The sequence below is a fragment of the Myotis myotis genome, unplaced genomic scaffold, assembly GCF_014108235.1.
Source record: "Myotis myotis isolate mMyoMyo1 unplaced genomic scaffold, mMyoMyo1.p scaffold_m19_p_4, whole genome shotgun sequence".
NCBI classification, from domain to species: Eukaryota; Metazoa; Chordata; class Mammalia; order Chiroptera; family Vespertilionidae; genus Myotis; species Myotis myotis.
The window spans coordinates 24,349,304-24,365,353 of record NW_023416346.1 but is presented as its reverse complement, the minus strand read 5'-3'; the positions used below and the strand labels follow the sequence as shown (position 1 = coordinate 24,365,353).

Here is a 16,050-nt window from a genome sequence, read left to right as displayed (position 1 = left end):
CTCTCTATTCCTCCTGTCCATCAGACAGCTGCTCTTCCTGCACAACGCCAGCCACAACCCTGAGACATGATGGTGATGGTGAAGGTCAGAGTGAACGGACTTGGCCGCATTGGGCGCCTCGTCATCAGAGCTGCTTTTAACTCTGGAAAAGTGGATATTGTCACCATCAATGACCCCTTCATTGACCTCAGTTACATGGTCTACATGTTCCAGAATGATTCTACTCATTTCAAGTTTAAAGGCACAATCAAAATTGAGAACGGGAAGCTTATCATCAATGTAAAGTCCATCTCCATCTTCCATGAGTGAAATCCAGCCAACATCAAATGGGGTGATGCTAGTGCTGAATATGTTGTGGAGTCTACTGGTGTCTTCACTACCATGGAGAAGGCTGGGGTTCACTTAAAGGGCGGAGCCAAGAGGGTCATCATCTCTGCTCCTTCTGCGGAGGCCCCCATGTTTGTGATGGATGTGAACCGTGACTAGTATGACAACTCCCTCAAGATTGTCAGCAATGCCTCCTGCACTACCAACTGCTTGGCCCCCCTGGCCAAGGTTATCCATGACAACTTTGGCATCATGGAGGGACTCATGACCACCAACGCCATGCCATCAACGCCACCCAGAAGACCGTGGATGTCCCTCTGGGAAGCTGTGGTGTAGTGGCCAAGGGGCTGCCTAGAATATCATCCCTGCTTCTACTGGCACTGCCAAGGCTGTGGGCAAGGTCATCCCTGAGCTGAATGGGAAGCTCACTGGCATGGCCTTCTGTGTCCCCTTCCCCAATGTGTGGGTTGTGGATATTACATGCTGCCTGGAGAAAGCTGCCAAATAGGATGACATCAAGAAGGTAGTGAAGCAGGCATTAGAGGGTACCCTCAAGGACATCCTGGGCTATACTGGGGACCAGGTTGTCTCCTGTGACTTTAACAGTGACACGCACTCCTCCACATTTGAGGCTGGAGCTGGCATTGCCCTCAATGACCACTTTGTCAAGCTCATTTCCTGGTATGACAATGAATTTGGCTACAGCAACAGGGTGGTGGACCTTATGGTTGACATAGCCTCAAAGGAGTAAGAGCCCATTGGACCACCAGCCCCAGCAAGAGGAAGAGAGGCCCTCACCTGCTGGGGAGTCCTTGCCCCAGATCGATCCCTCTGAGATTCTCCTGACCAGTTTCCATCCCAGACCCCCTGAAGAAGGGGAGGGGCTTAGGAGGCCTTACCTTGTTGTGCACCATCAGTAAAGTTCACTGTACCCGGGGAGGGGGTGGGGGAAGAAGAGACAGAGAATGAAAGAGGAGATTTTAGCCCTATCATTCTGAGTTGCTAATGCATTTTGGGAGGTAATATTAATACATTTAGGCAATTTAAAAAGCTGGGACATTACCTGCACTTCAAGTCATCCTAACCAAAATGGCTGAGTACTGAGGAAGCTATAATCTTTTTTGCAGGGTTCTGACACTTGGTGCAAGAGCTACCAGGTGCTGCTATTATTCTGCATTTGCTTGTGAGTCACAGTCATCCTGATCTTGGATCTTCAGCTAATATTGTTATCACAATGTATGATTAATAACAAACTATTTTATAATATCTGCCTTGAGCTAAAGCAATTTCTTTACTTTAAATCCTGCCTTGGAGGGTTTATCAGAAACATATATAATGAAGTACATCAATTATCTAATCCTTACAACTACACTATTAAACAGGAATAAGTACGATTATCTCCTTTTTCTGAATGGTGAAACAGGCTCAGAGAAGCACACAGCCAGGTAGCAAGCAGCATTTGAGCCCACGTCTGCTCATCTATGCTAAACGCCACTCTAAGAATTTGGCTGGAAAAAAAAATGTGGTCAGCTGGATGTGCTGGGGGTTGGTTACTGAGCTTCTGGTTGTCTATATTTGGTTTTCCTCTGTAATTCAAGGAGGTCAAGTCCTCTAGGAAGGAGGATTTATTGTTTTTGTTTTGTTATTTCCCTGGTCCTTAGCACATGAAAAGCCCCTTCTCCACTCCCACCCAAAGCCAGAGGCTCGAGGCTTGGGAGTGAGTGTGGAAGATGATGACCCTCACCACAAGTAGAGCAGGTGCTAACTATGGCAGGATGTGAAATCCTCCCATTTGAGAATGCTATCAAGCCCTGGGAAAGGCAAAGATAGCAGCCCCCATGGCAAACTGCTGTGTGCAAGACTGAATAACATGCCAGTAAGTAGTTTCTTGACTTTTCTTTCTGGTCTTAGTTCAATTCAGTCCTAATGTAGAGCCTAGCCATGCTCTAAGATTCAAGGCATTAACATTGGCTTCTAATTGACATGGGTGGTCTATAGAAGGGTATTGTTTCCCAACTTTGTGCTAACATAACATTTCTATCATAAGGGCCAAGGACAGGGCTTTTGCATGCAGAGACAGAGTGTGGTAGAAGAGCAGCAAGATTTCCAATTGGTGCGAAATCACTAGGTGACATTAGACAAGTACTATAATCTCTTTGAACTCCATTTTCTATATCAATAAAATGGAGGTAATCTATCTTACAGCATGTTTATGAAAACTGAATTAGTGCATTTTCCCAAATTATGAAAAAACTATGTTCTAGGTATGTTAATAGGTATTTGGTGGGTGTGTATGTGAATCAAAGTGATCTAATGATTTTGAGAAACATTGAGTTAAACAAAATTAAGCTATTGTATTTTAGGTCCTATAGCACCAAATTCCCAGCCTATCATAGAGTCTAGAAGCTGTTCAGAAGCCCATGGATAGCTCAAGGTAGTCAAAGAGTGTTAGGCTACCCTGAAGGAGCCATTCTGGACCACCAGCTTATTCAGAGTGTGTTGAGACAAGATCAAGCTATGACCCACAGTACATCATGCCTTTGCCTAAGGGGTATCATATGACAGGAGTCGCCAGGTCTGAGGAGTCCAGTTCAAGGTCAACAAGCACTAAGGTTGACCCCAAGCTAGTTCCCAAGTCCCCAATTGAGGTCCAATTTGGTCACCTTTGACTAATAGCAATCCATAAGATTAGCTGACAATATCTACCACATGCAAGAAGCTTGGCCTAGTGGTGACAATGATACCATGGAAGTGTTGGGGTCATATTCCCATACATATAGGACAAAGCCAGAAGAATTAGAAAGTTCAAGTAGGAGCCAGAGTGTGAAAGCATAGCAAGATAGAAGCATCAGCTGAATGAATCCACAAATGAGGAAGCCACTGCAAGTTCTGAAGGAATGATCTTTCTGCCAGACAAGAAACATCTAAAGGGACATCCAGATCCTGGATAAAGCAAAAACAAAACAAAACAAAACAAACAAAAAAAAAACCCAGCTGAAATGTGAAGGAGGCATAATATCTCATAAAACAGCAAGAAAAATAAGCTATGGTCCAATGGAAACCCAGGTGAGCATCTACAATGGTTCGTTGAAACTTGGCCTCTACACACATGACTCAAGCAGTTAATTTATTGAACATTTACAATGTATCAGCTGTAACAATTACACTATACCCATTATATTTAACTAGGTGTGCAGTGCATGAATTCATGCACCTTGAAAGGAACTGTGAGCCTTGAGGTTGCTGTGGGCACAGGGGCAGGTCTCGGCCCATCCTCCATGCTCCCCTCCACCCGGAACCTCCCGCCATGGCTCCTGGTCCCCTATCTGCAGGCAGCCCTGCTCCTATAGCCGCTGCGCCCACATGCTGATAGTGCCAGCCCCACTTGCACCTGCTGATGGTGCGGAGCAATTGGGGCCAGGGCCAGCAGTGCACATGGGCAGGGCCAGTGCCATCAGCAGTTGCAGTGGAGGCTGCTGCCCCAATCACCCCTCAGGAGCAGGGGGCGGTGGAGAAGCCCTCAGAGGTGATTGGGGCTGGTACCAGGCACCAGCAGTGGGTGTGAGTGGCAGCTCTGGTGCCGGCTGTGGTGTGAGCAAGGTTGGCGCCAGCAGTGGGTGCAAGCACCGGGCGGGACCGCAGCACGTGGGTATTTTCAGTAACCAGCAGAGACTCTCTGCAATGACAGCGATTGGCACCCTGCCTTGATCTGGTGCACCCGCTCACCTGCTCCACGATGGCTGACGCCCGTCCTGTATTGCACTCTGCTGCCTGCTGCTGATGGCCACCATGTTCCACATGTGCCCCCTGCTGATCATCGCATGTCATAGCAACTGGTTGTTCAGTTGTTCTGCCATTCGGTCTATTTGCATGTTAGGGTTTCATATATATAGATGATTGTCTAGGTCCTAGACTCTAGGATAACACGGGTAAGTGGCAGAACCAAAATTGAAATCCAATTGGTCTGAATGCAAATCCCAAGCTTTTTCATTTACACTGTGAGAGAGGCAGGTTTCTTTGCTATCCTAACCATCTAGGTATCTTTCGGTAAAGTCTCCCAGTGCTGGATCCCTACCAGTATGTCACAACTGGCCCCCATGATTGTAAGGTTACTGCTGTTCATTCATTCCCACCACTCACAAGGCATTTTTTATGCTAAGGCAGCTGTTGAGATGTCTGAAGCCTAACAATCCCAAGAAAGGGGAAATTACCCCATTTCCAGGACAGCCAAAAATCTTTCAGTAGATTTTGAAGACAATTTCAAGCATATAGTACCTGAGCCACCTTTGGGCCATTGCTCTAGCTGTTTTTGTTTTCTTTTTTTAAATATGTTTTTATTTATTTTAGAGAGAGAGGAAGACAGATGGAGAGAGAAAGGAAAACATTGATCAGTTGCCTCCTGTACACTCCCCTACTGGATATTAAACCCACAATCTGGGTATGTGCCCTGACCAGGAATCAAACTGGTGACCCTTTAGTGCACAGGACGATGCTCAACCAACTGAGCCACACAGGCCAGGGCTCTAGCTGTTTTCTATATTGAGAATGCCTTTGTCTGTCAGATCCTGCCTATTTTCAAAGTCCATATTAACTCTTGTTTCCCACCATGAATTATTTGTTCATTCTCCCTACATCCTGGGACCCTTTGGTGCTCTTGAACTCCATAGCAAATATTTTATCCTGTATCACAGACAACTAATAACTTACGTCTCCACCAAATTTCTCAACCATTACTGTAAACCTTCAAAGCAAGACGGCATATTCCTCATATCTATATGCCTTGAAACATTCAGAATTATAAACACCTAGAAAAAGATCCCTGTTCTCAGAAGGTACTCGGGAACAATTCCATGACTTGAGTCAATATATAAATGCCCAACACAGATCCTGACTGAACATCTACTTTCCTTTCCTGAGAAAAGGTAAAAAAGGGAGTGAGCATCCTAAGTCCCTAAGAAAACAGCTTCCTACTCTCTTGGAGACTGGTCTTTGTGTATATCCCAGTAGCAGCATAGCACATTTTATACAAATGTTTAGGACTGACATATAATATAGTAATCTAGGCAAATTCAGTCCAGAAATCTATAATTCCTTTTAAATCACTCAAAGATGGCAAGCAGAGATTCATTAATCCAATGTTGATAAATGGATAGTTTCATCCCCCTGATGTCTTCCCCTTCATGTACTGAGTATACATGATTTACTGACACTACATTGTTCACAGGGCTACATTTTGAGCTTTTCACAATCATTATCCCTTTGCATTTAGCATACTGAACAAGAGTGGTTAAGTCCACATAGAAGACAGGGAATGACTCAACCAGAGTATGTTAAAGGTCATTCTTCAAATCAGAGGCAGATCTGAGATCAGAACACCAACTTCAGAGATTTGGGCTCCGAAGGCATATTTAATCAACAAATCAGCTGTCCATATAAAGGAAAGGAAGAAAAAATGGAACTGAATTTGAGTTAGAAACCTCTTCTATCAACATAGCATTATTTCATTGGTTTAGAGTAAGGGATTAACACCAATTGACAAAAATTGGGCAAGCAAAGGAGCAAAGTAAAAAATACAGACTCCCAGACCCCATCTCACATCCACTGTATCAAATTTTTGGCAATCCTGTGTTTTAATAGGCTTCCAGGTAATTCTGTTGTGCAGCTATATTTAAGCCCATGCATTTATGTCATGGCAAAGGTGTCAGATTTGAAATATCACACGCAGGCTCTGTTCTGTCTTGCCCTGAAGTCCCCATTCAAAATGGCAGTGGGGGTTAGGGGAGAGTGGGGATAGTTCTCAGGCTGCATCCAGGGAAAATGAACTTCTGAAAGAGCCCTGTATACATCTCTGGAAGGGAGCATCCTGATCCTTTCCTGGTCGCACCAAGTATTTGGCCCTGACATTTCATCAGAATGTGCTTTTTGTTCTTATATTATCCTGGTATGAAGAGAAAACAAGCCCCTAGTAATAACAACTCATTCAAAGCCAGGCTATGATTCCACAGCAATAAATTGCAAACACTGTTTCATTGCATCGCAAAACCCATTTGTAACAGACAGCATCCTTCTCATTTTAGGCATAGGACCTTATTATGAGTTTCTTTTCTTGTACCTGTGCAGAAAAATCCTCAACTAATTAGAAACCTCAGTGATCATTGGGTTACTATCAGACTTGTGAAAAATATGATTTTTCAAATTGCTCAGGATGACAACAGTAACCAGGGCAGGAAGGAAAAACAAACAAAAACAAGTACAACATTAAATAAGTAGCTTAAATCATCCTTAACATTTAATATGATTTGACAGGTTTTGCAAATCTTGAATGATCAGAAGGACTCAACAGCTTGTTTCTGAGTTGTGGTTCAAAGATAAGACTCCAGGAGGAAATAAATTAATGGAAACAACATGCCTCCACCCCAGGATTAAATCCAGACCCATCCTGAGTGAATGTTCTCACTGCTCTCCTGTTAGTATTATTTATACTGTGTTTGAAACAGGTGAGCTATTGCCTCGTTAATGAGAGCAAGGATACCTTACCACTGAGATAATTCCTTTCCTTCTGGGCCTTAAAAATAAAGAAAATCCAAAAATCCATGGAAAATTTACTTGAGCATTTTGCAAACTTCATTCACTAATTATACATCAATCATCAGTTCTCTCTCAGAGATCTCAGAGGTCTCCTAAGGTTCCTCCTAAGAGAGCTCCCAACTCCCTCCTATAGCTTCCCTAGACAGCAAGCAGCTAATGGCCAAAAAAAGTATTGAGATCCAGGCAAAGGGGTACTGGACCAGATGGTTCGACCCACTCCTTCTCCCTGAGCAGCCATTGCCTTCCACACAAATTTGCTTCCAGACATATATATATATATATATATATATATATATATATATATATATATATATATATAATTGATTTTTTACAGAGAGGAAAGGAGAGGGATAGAGAGTAAGAAACATCAATGAGAGAAACATCGATCAGCTGCCTCCTGCACACTCCCCATCGGGGATGTGCCTGCAACCAAGGTACATGCCCCTGACTGGAATCAAACCTGGGACCCTTGATTCTGCAGGCCGACGCTCTATCCATTGAGCCAAACCAGTCAGAGCTGCTTCCAGACCTTTGAGGTCCACTCCAGTTCTTTGGATCCTCTCCCACCACTATATTGCTACATGGTAATTTAGGCTAACCTTCTGGCTTCTGCCTGTTTTCCTATTCCCCAAATTAAAGCCTAGCCCCTCATGCTGTATTCCTTCTCAGTTCCCTAGACAGCAGGGCTGGGACATACATGGCTCAGAATACATTTATTGCTGCCCTTTTTCTTTAAAAGTAATCTGTCTGAAAGAAAGTTTAAAGCTTCCAAGCCCAGTAATAGTTTCCAAAGCTTCTGTAAAGAAAGTCTTTGCTAACGTTTCTGAATTTCTCTTGGACCTTTCTTGCCTTACAAACAAAAAAAATAAGTGAAGGAAAAATAGTTTTTCTTTTAGGTCCATTGCCCATTTTTTGATTGAGTTGTTTATCTTCCTTTTGTTAAGTTGTATGAGTTCCCTGTAAATGTTGGAGATTAAACCCTTATCGGTGATAACATTGGCAAATATGTTCTCCCATCAGTGGGCTTTCTTGTTGTTCTGTTTAGTTCTGTTGTTCTGATGGTTTATTTTTCTGTGAAGAAGCTTTTTATTTCAATGTAGTCCCGTTTGTTTATTTTCTCTTTAGTTTCCATTGCCCTAGGAGCAGTATCGATGAAGAAATTGTTTCGGCCTATGTCTGAGATTTTGCTGCCTGTGGATTCCTCTAGTATTTTTATTGTTTTCCATCTTATGATTAAGTCCTTTATCCATTTTGAGTTTATTTTTGTGTATGGTGTAAGTTGGTGGTCTAGTTTCATTTTTTTGCATGTATCTGTCCAATTTTCTCAACACCATTTATTGAAGAGACTGTCTTGACTACATTATATGTTCATGCCTCCTTTGTTGAATATTAATTGAGAATAGTGGTTTGGGTTGATTTCTGGGTTCTCTATTCTATTCCATTGGTTTATTTATCTGTTCTTGTGCCAATACAGGCTTTTTTGAGTACGGTGGCTTTGTAATACAGCTTTATATCTGGTATTGAGATTCCTCCTACTTTGTTCTTCTTTCTCAGGATTGCTGCAGCTATTCGAGGTCTTTTATTATTCCAGATGAATTTTTGGAACATTTGTTCTAGATCTGTGAAATATGTCCTTGGTATTTTAATGGATAGATACTTTTTGAAAGAAGACAGAAGGAAGGCCAAGAGACATATGAAAACATGCTCAAAGTCACTAATTATCCAAGAGATGCAAATCAAAACGACCATGTGGTACCATCTCACACCTGTCAGAATGGCTATCATCAACAAATCAACAAACAACAAGTGCTGGCGAGGATGTGGTGAAAAAGGAACCTTTGTGCACTGCTGGTGGGAATGCAGACTGGTGCAGCCTCTGTGGAGAACAGTATGGTGTTTCCTCAAAAAAAAAAACCCCAAAACTGGAACTCCCATTTGACCCAGTTATCCCACTTCTAGGAATATATCCCAAGAAACTAGAAACACCAATCAAAAAGGATATATGCACCCCTATGTTCATAGCGGCACAATTCACCATAGCTAAGATTTGGAAACAGCCTAAGTGCCTATCAGCAGATGAGTGGGTTAAAAAAAAACTGTGATACATCTACACAATGAAATACTACACTGCGGTAAAAAAGAAGGAATTCTTACCATTTGCAACAGCACGGATGGAACTGGAGAGCATTATGCTAAGTGAAATAAGCCAGCCAGAGAAAGATAAGTATCACATGATCTCACTCATTTATGGAATATAATGAACAACATAAACCGATGAACAAAAACATATCCAGAGACAGAGAAGCATCAATCAGACCGTCAAACCTCAGAGGGAAGGTAGGGGAGGATGGGGTAAGGGGGAGAGATCAACTGAAGGACTTGTATGCTTGCATATAAGCCTAACCAATGGACACAGACACCAGGGGGTGAAGGCATGAGTGGGGGGGTTGGGGGGATAATGGGGGAATAAGGACACATATGTAATACCTTAATCAATAAAGAATTTTTTTAAAAAAATAAATTCATCCAAGTTCTTAAAAAAATAGTCTTTCTTCTTGTTGGACCAAAGGGAAAAAAAAAAGACATGCTTAGGTTGGGAGAGTCCCGGGTAAGAATTCCTTGGAGAGGACAGGAAGTGGTCGGAAAACTGCTCAAGCAAAGGCTTATTTAATCTTCTTAAAAAATCCAGGGTCAGGTCCTTTCAGGTCTCATAGCAGTGTATATCCCACCCAGATCCCCCTTGGTGCTCCCTGTTCCTGTACACACAAACAGTTTTCTACTGCAAGTACCTTCAATTTCTGCCTGCCAGAGTGCACTCTTTGGCTGAGGAAACTCACTCAGTCTGGGCATGGGGTGGGCTGGAACGTTAGTAATTTCAGGCAGTCAGTGTTTCCAGGAATAGGTCTTAATAGATAGCAGTTGGTGAATAAATGCTCATTTTTTCAACTCTGAGGCATATTTTGCACAACTCCTATAATCTCCAGGATTAGTTAATCCCAGCTGCCCAGAGTGGTAACCTGCTAAATAATGTACTCTGTATTGACTTCTACATTCCTTACTTCCCTGTTCATTAAACTACTCCAGTAATGGTGCTTCCTGAAATTACCTCCCAAATAAACCACTTGAACTCAAATCCTGTCTCAGGCTCTACTTCAGGGAGAAGCTGACTTAAGACCCTTATCATTATCATCCCCAGTCCCATGACTGACTCTCCCCAACTCCTGCTGTCATTGCCACATGACCATCTCTGCTTAAAAGCCAACAGGTCTGGGAACAGTGCTGTAGACAGCAGTCTTCTTGCCCTTAGGTGAATGCTAGCCGTCTTTCCAAGGACTATTCATATGTGCAGTTTATATGCACAATAGCAATAGTTTGAGACGAGCAATACCTGTCTCAGTTCTGGGGGAGAGACTTGGGACATTTCTGAGATGTCACTAGGATTTTACTGTCTATGATGAGGAGGGACACTTGGTGAGCTGGCCAGGGATGCTCACTAAAAGGTGTCATCTTAAAAATGCTATGCAGAGTCATTCATTAGAAGTTATATGCTAAGACTTCTTGCTTAGCCCACCAGACTAGCCACTCTATAAGATTCTAAAACTAAGGAATATACTTCTTGGCTCTCGTATTTCCTGTGACTGACTCACGTCATTCAAAAGTGTACTCTATAACTATTAGGGAAAATTTATTCTGCCATCTTCATGATTCTACGTGGAGGGACCGCCTGAAGTATAACAAAAGTATAACTTTTGTTATTTTCCCACTACCTCACTTACCCCACCCCAGAGAATGAGTAACCAGTTTATTTTATAAGTTTGGAACAAGGAAATGGGCATATTCACCTCAGATGCTTGCTTTCTTTTGGAATCTGCTTGCTTGAAGGAACATGTTCTAGTCGGTTTGGCTACAGACCCAAATCATGATCTCTAAAAAGCTTTATCAGATATCAAAGTGATATGTTTATCTACCTCACTACTGTGTCTCATTTTGTTCAGGACTCGGATGGAGGATGAAGGAGTGCTATTTAGTAATCCACTAAAGCCTGAACAGGAGCTTGTATCTTGTCACCTTCCATTGTTAAAAGAGACCCAAATACTCAAGAGTTAATTACTGTCCTCAATTTCCATACACACACTTCAGAGTGGTAAAGACTCAGTGTTTGCCATGTGAACTTTAGAAAACTACTTAAACCTTCTGCACTGCCATCATCTTATTGTTGTGAGGATTAGATATGAAGTAAAGTGCCTGACATATAATATGCATAAAACAAATGGTAGATCAATTTACATGGTGAACTATCTTGGTTTCTTCAATTTATTCCTGGTCCTGGTACTCTCACAAATCACATTTACTTCTTACCCATTTCATAGCAAATAATTTTGTAAATGCATGTTTGTCCTGGATCATAAGAAGCTCCAAAATGTGAACAGCAATTAGTTTTGTGATGTTTGAGTAATTTCCCTCAATTGGTCCTGCTGGTGTCACACAAAGGTGCCTCCAGAGCTTTGGAAGGATTGTAGAGTAACATCTGTTCATAATTCCCAGTGAGTTGATTATAAAACAGCAGGAGACTTGAAATTTTCATGACAGGTCTTGGATGACAAATTCCTAACATATTGGCCACTTTGACAATTCTAAGTCCATAGTGGCCAAACAGTCCTCACAATGCTTCTAAACACAGATTCCTGATGTCTTTCACCAAATGATTGGAGTTGGCAAGTAAAATGGATCCATTTGCAATATCGGATCCAGGTAAGCTAGATCACAGAAGAAGCAGGCTTTATAATGTGGGGAAGGTTGCATGGGTGCTTGGATTATGATGCATAGAAAGATTCCACTTCTGGTAGATCACCATCAGAAGTAGGTACCAATGACTCAGAGAGGGGCTAGCTTTCGGTGTATTGTAGTGATTATAAATTCCAATTTCTGGTGTTGACAAAGATAGACATATTTATATGAAGCAGGCAGAATGCATTAACTCCTTTTTGACAAAAAGATTGCTTAAAAAAAAACTACTTTAGTTGGAAGAATGATCATATCATTGCCTTACATTCAGGCATAACATCAATATCCAATCTAGTAGTGATTATATGAGCTGAAGCAGGAAGAAGTTTAGAGATCAAGTCATCCAAGCCACTCTTTGCATAGATTGGAATACTGATTTCTACAAAGGAAAATGAATTTGCCCAAGCTCACATAATGAATCAGTGGCAAGATCATGACCACAGCAAAGATATTCAGGCTTCTGGACCAAAGTTCTCTTTACTATACCAGAATTTAAAAGGAGAGCAATGATGAAGGAGAAAGAGGGGAAGAGAGAGAGGCAGAGAAAGATAGCATATAATATGAAATATTTTTTGAAGCTGACCTTGACTATAGTTATGTAGTGGTTCAAAGAGCACTACTAATTATATAAGAATAAAGAGAAATAACGAAAAAAGGATCAGCATTAGATTGAGTAACTAAACCAGGGGTCCTCAAACTTTTTAAACAGGGGTCCAGTTCACTGTCCCTCAGACCTTTGTTGGGCCGGACTATAGTTTAAAAAAAAAACACAATGAACAAATTCCTATGCACACTGCACATATCTTATTTTGAAGTAAAAAAACAAAATGGGAACAAATACAATATTTGTATTTGCATGTGGCCCACGGGCCGTAGTTTGAAGACCCCTGAACTAAACAGTCTAAGACTTAAGAAAATAGCCCTGACCGGTTTGGCTCAGCAGATAGAGTGTCGGCCTGTGGACTCAGGGGTCCCAGGTTCGATTCCAGTCAAGGGCATGTACCTTGGTTGCGGGCACATTCCCAGTGGGGAGTGTGCAGGAGGCAGCTGATCAATGTTCCTCTCTCATCGATGTTTCTAACTCTCTATCCCTCTCCCTTCCTCTCTGTAAAAAATCAATAAAATATATTAAAAATTACACATTTAGCTTTGAGCCTCTTTCACCATCCTTCACTTTACTTTGTGAGTAGCAAGTCTTCCCTAAGTGAATTTCCTTTCCTATAATTTACCACAAATTCTAAATGATAGTTCACTCCTGGACAAGTGCTTCCAGTTATGTAAAGATTAAAAATAACCAAATTGTGCCCCATGTCTCATGCTTTCTTAAAGTTTGTTCTTCATTTATCTCTTTTTAATTTTTGTTGCTGTTGTTGTTAATACTCATCGAAGGATTTTTTCCCCATTGATTTTTAGAGAGAGTGGAAGGAAGGGAGGGAAGGAGGGAGGGAGGGAGGGAGAGAGAGAGAGAGAGAGAGAGAGAGAGAGAGAGAGAGAGAGAGAGAGAGAGAGAGAGACATCAATTGTTTGCCTCCAGTATCTGCCCTGACCTGGGCCAGGAATCGAACCTGCAACCCTTCCAAGCATAGGGTGACACTCTAACCACTGAGCAACACTGAGCCAGGGCTGTTTTTACTTTTAAGTTTCCTTGCTATGAGCATCTTTGGCTCCTGGCAGCATCCAGGAGTGTATATTTCTTTGGTGACAGGTTGCCATGACATAAGATTAGGCTTTCAGCTCTCTAATTAAAAATAACCTTTCCATTTCTCAAAGACAGTCAAACCTCAAGAGCAGCAGGAGCTACCAGAAAAGAGGCAAGTGGAACAATTTTCATGAGTTACAATGAGTCTGATAGGAAAGTTCATGACCATTTCATGTGAAATAAGGAGCTGTCAGGAATTTTCTCAGGTTTGACCCATCCTTCTTGGATAGAACATGTGACTATCTCTGTGTCCATATCTGACAAGGGAGGGGAGCCATACCACCAGATAGTTTAACCATCATGGAACAAAATCTTTCCAAAACATTCAAAACACCTCTCTGTCTCAAATATAGGACAAAAGATATATGTCTCCCAGTCCACTTTTGCTTCAATAGTATTTTCATGTAGCTCTTGGCTATTGACACTAGGGCTTGCTGTTCATATTTGCTCTCTCTAGGAACTGGACCTTCACTCTGTTTGGCTTAATCAACCCCGTCAACTACCAAAGGCCCCTAACTGCCTTGAGCATAAAACTCTCCATTGTACTAGTATCCTGTGACTTCCAGACCCTATTCTCCAAGTAGCTCAGCCCACAGAGTTCTGATCTGCCTGCTTTTCCCATGTGGAAGGAAGTCCTGGATCACAAGAGAGTTTGCCTCTGCACTACATATACTAAGCCACTGCACTTCATGAGGTCTAATGTCTGCTTATTTTAAATGAATCTCCCTCATCTTCACACTCAATAAAAGTCACTGATCACTTACCGTGAGACCAAGCACTGCACTAAGGGATACAACAGTCAAACAGGCACAAACTCTTCTCTTATGGCACCAAAACCAAGTGAGACACATAGGCAAGTAATGTACAGTTGCATGCAGTATGAGAGGTGCTATGAGGGTAGCACAGGGGAGGAACTTGGAATTAGACTTGAAAAGTGTCAGGAAAATCTTCCCAGAGAAGTAGATATTGAGTCCTGAAGGATTACTAAAAGTGAATGACTGGCTGGCAGATGGTATAATTAATTGAGATAAGTCAAAAATCATCATTATATGCTCTCATCAGAGTATCTGTCTTTAAAATTTCCCTTATCCATTCCAATGTACTGCCTCTAATGTATGAAATGCTTTAAAATTGGATCAGCAGGAATATTAGTACTATGTACAAATTAAGAGCAAATAGACTATTTGAGACTCTAAGAAGTTTACCTATGAATAAAGTACAAAAGTATTTCTTATTCAAAACCACAAAATCCATAAACCATAATGGAAAATAATGATAAATGTGGCTACATTAAAATTTAAAATATGTACATTAAAAAAGACACTATGAACAACTTAAAAGGTCACAGACTGAAAAAGATTTGTAATATATGTTACAAAAAAAAGGATTGCCATAACAATAAATAAAGAACTGCAGTGAGGGCCAAAAAGCTCATTAGAAAAATTGGACAAATTACATGAATAGAAATTTCAAGGAAAATAAAGTAAGGTAAAGGAATGTATAAAAAGATATTTCACCTCAAGTATAATCTTGAGAATGTGAATAAACAAGACGAAAAAGGTATAGCCACTCTGGAAAATAGTTTGTCAGTGCCCTTTAAAACTAAAACCGGACCAGACTGTACATCCCAGCACTTGCACTGTTAGGTATTTATCCCAGAGAAATGAAGACTTATTTTCAAAAATTATAAATTATCCAAATGACCTTCAATGGATAACTGGTTAAACTGTGGTGCATCTATACCAAATCATGCTACACACAACTTAGATAAACCTCAAGGAAATTATGGTGAACTAGAGGCCTGGTGCACGAATTCATGCACCAGTGGGGTCCCTCGGCCTAGCCTGCGGGATCGGGCTGAAACCAGTTCTCCGACATCCTCCGAGGGGTCCCTGATTGTGAGAGGGTGCAGGTCAGGCCAAGGGACCCCTCCGGTGCATAATCAGGACCAGGGAGGGATGTGGGAGGTTGGCCAGCCGGGGAGGGACTGTGGGAGGGCTCCAGGCCATGTCTGGCCCATCTTGCTCAGTTCTGAATCAGCCGGGCCCCAGCAGTAAGCTAACCTACTGGTCAGAGTGTCTGCCCCTTGCTGGTCAGTGCACATCATAATGTCTGGTCGACCGGTTGACTGTCTGCACCCTGGTAGTCAGTGCATGTCATAGTGAGCAGTTGAGTGACCTCAGCATATCATTAGCATATTACATTTTGATTGGTTGAATGGATGACTGGATGACTGGATGACTGGATACTTAGCATATTAGGCTTTTATTATATAGGATTAGTGGGGGGGAACAATCTCAAAAGGCTACATACTATATGGTTCATTTTACATATCATTTGTGTAACACATAATTATAGCTATGAAAATTAGGTTAGTTGCAAGATATTAAGGAGGGGTAGGGGGAATGGCAAAGCCACCAAGAGAATCACATCTTAGCTTCAAGGTAATCAATGAGTGGTGCTTCAACAACTTTTTGGAATCCAATGGACTGGTTACCCTCAGATTCATCTCCTGAGGCTATTTACTTTAGTACAAACTTTTATGTTAATATTTCCCTTTAAAAAAAAATTCATTGCTCCACAAGGCTAAAAGAAGTTTGTGGGACAAGGGGGGTGAATGAAGAGGAAACTGGTCTTGCAAGGCGTGTCAG

The 16,050-nt window shown here is 41.8% G+C and overlaps 1 protein-coding gene and 1 pseudogene across 3 annotated transcripts in view; one reads left to right on the top strand and one right to left on the bottom strand.

The window, feature by feature from the left end:
• Nucleotides 1–16,050, bottom strand: part of FGF13 (fibroblast growth factor 13) — a 652,755-nt gene that overhangs the window by 321,425 nt on the left and 315,280 nt on the right. The gene's annotated exons all lie outside the window — the stretch shown is intronic.
• On the top strand, nucleotides 70–1,078 carry LOC118653745 (annotated as a pseudogene).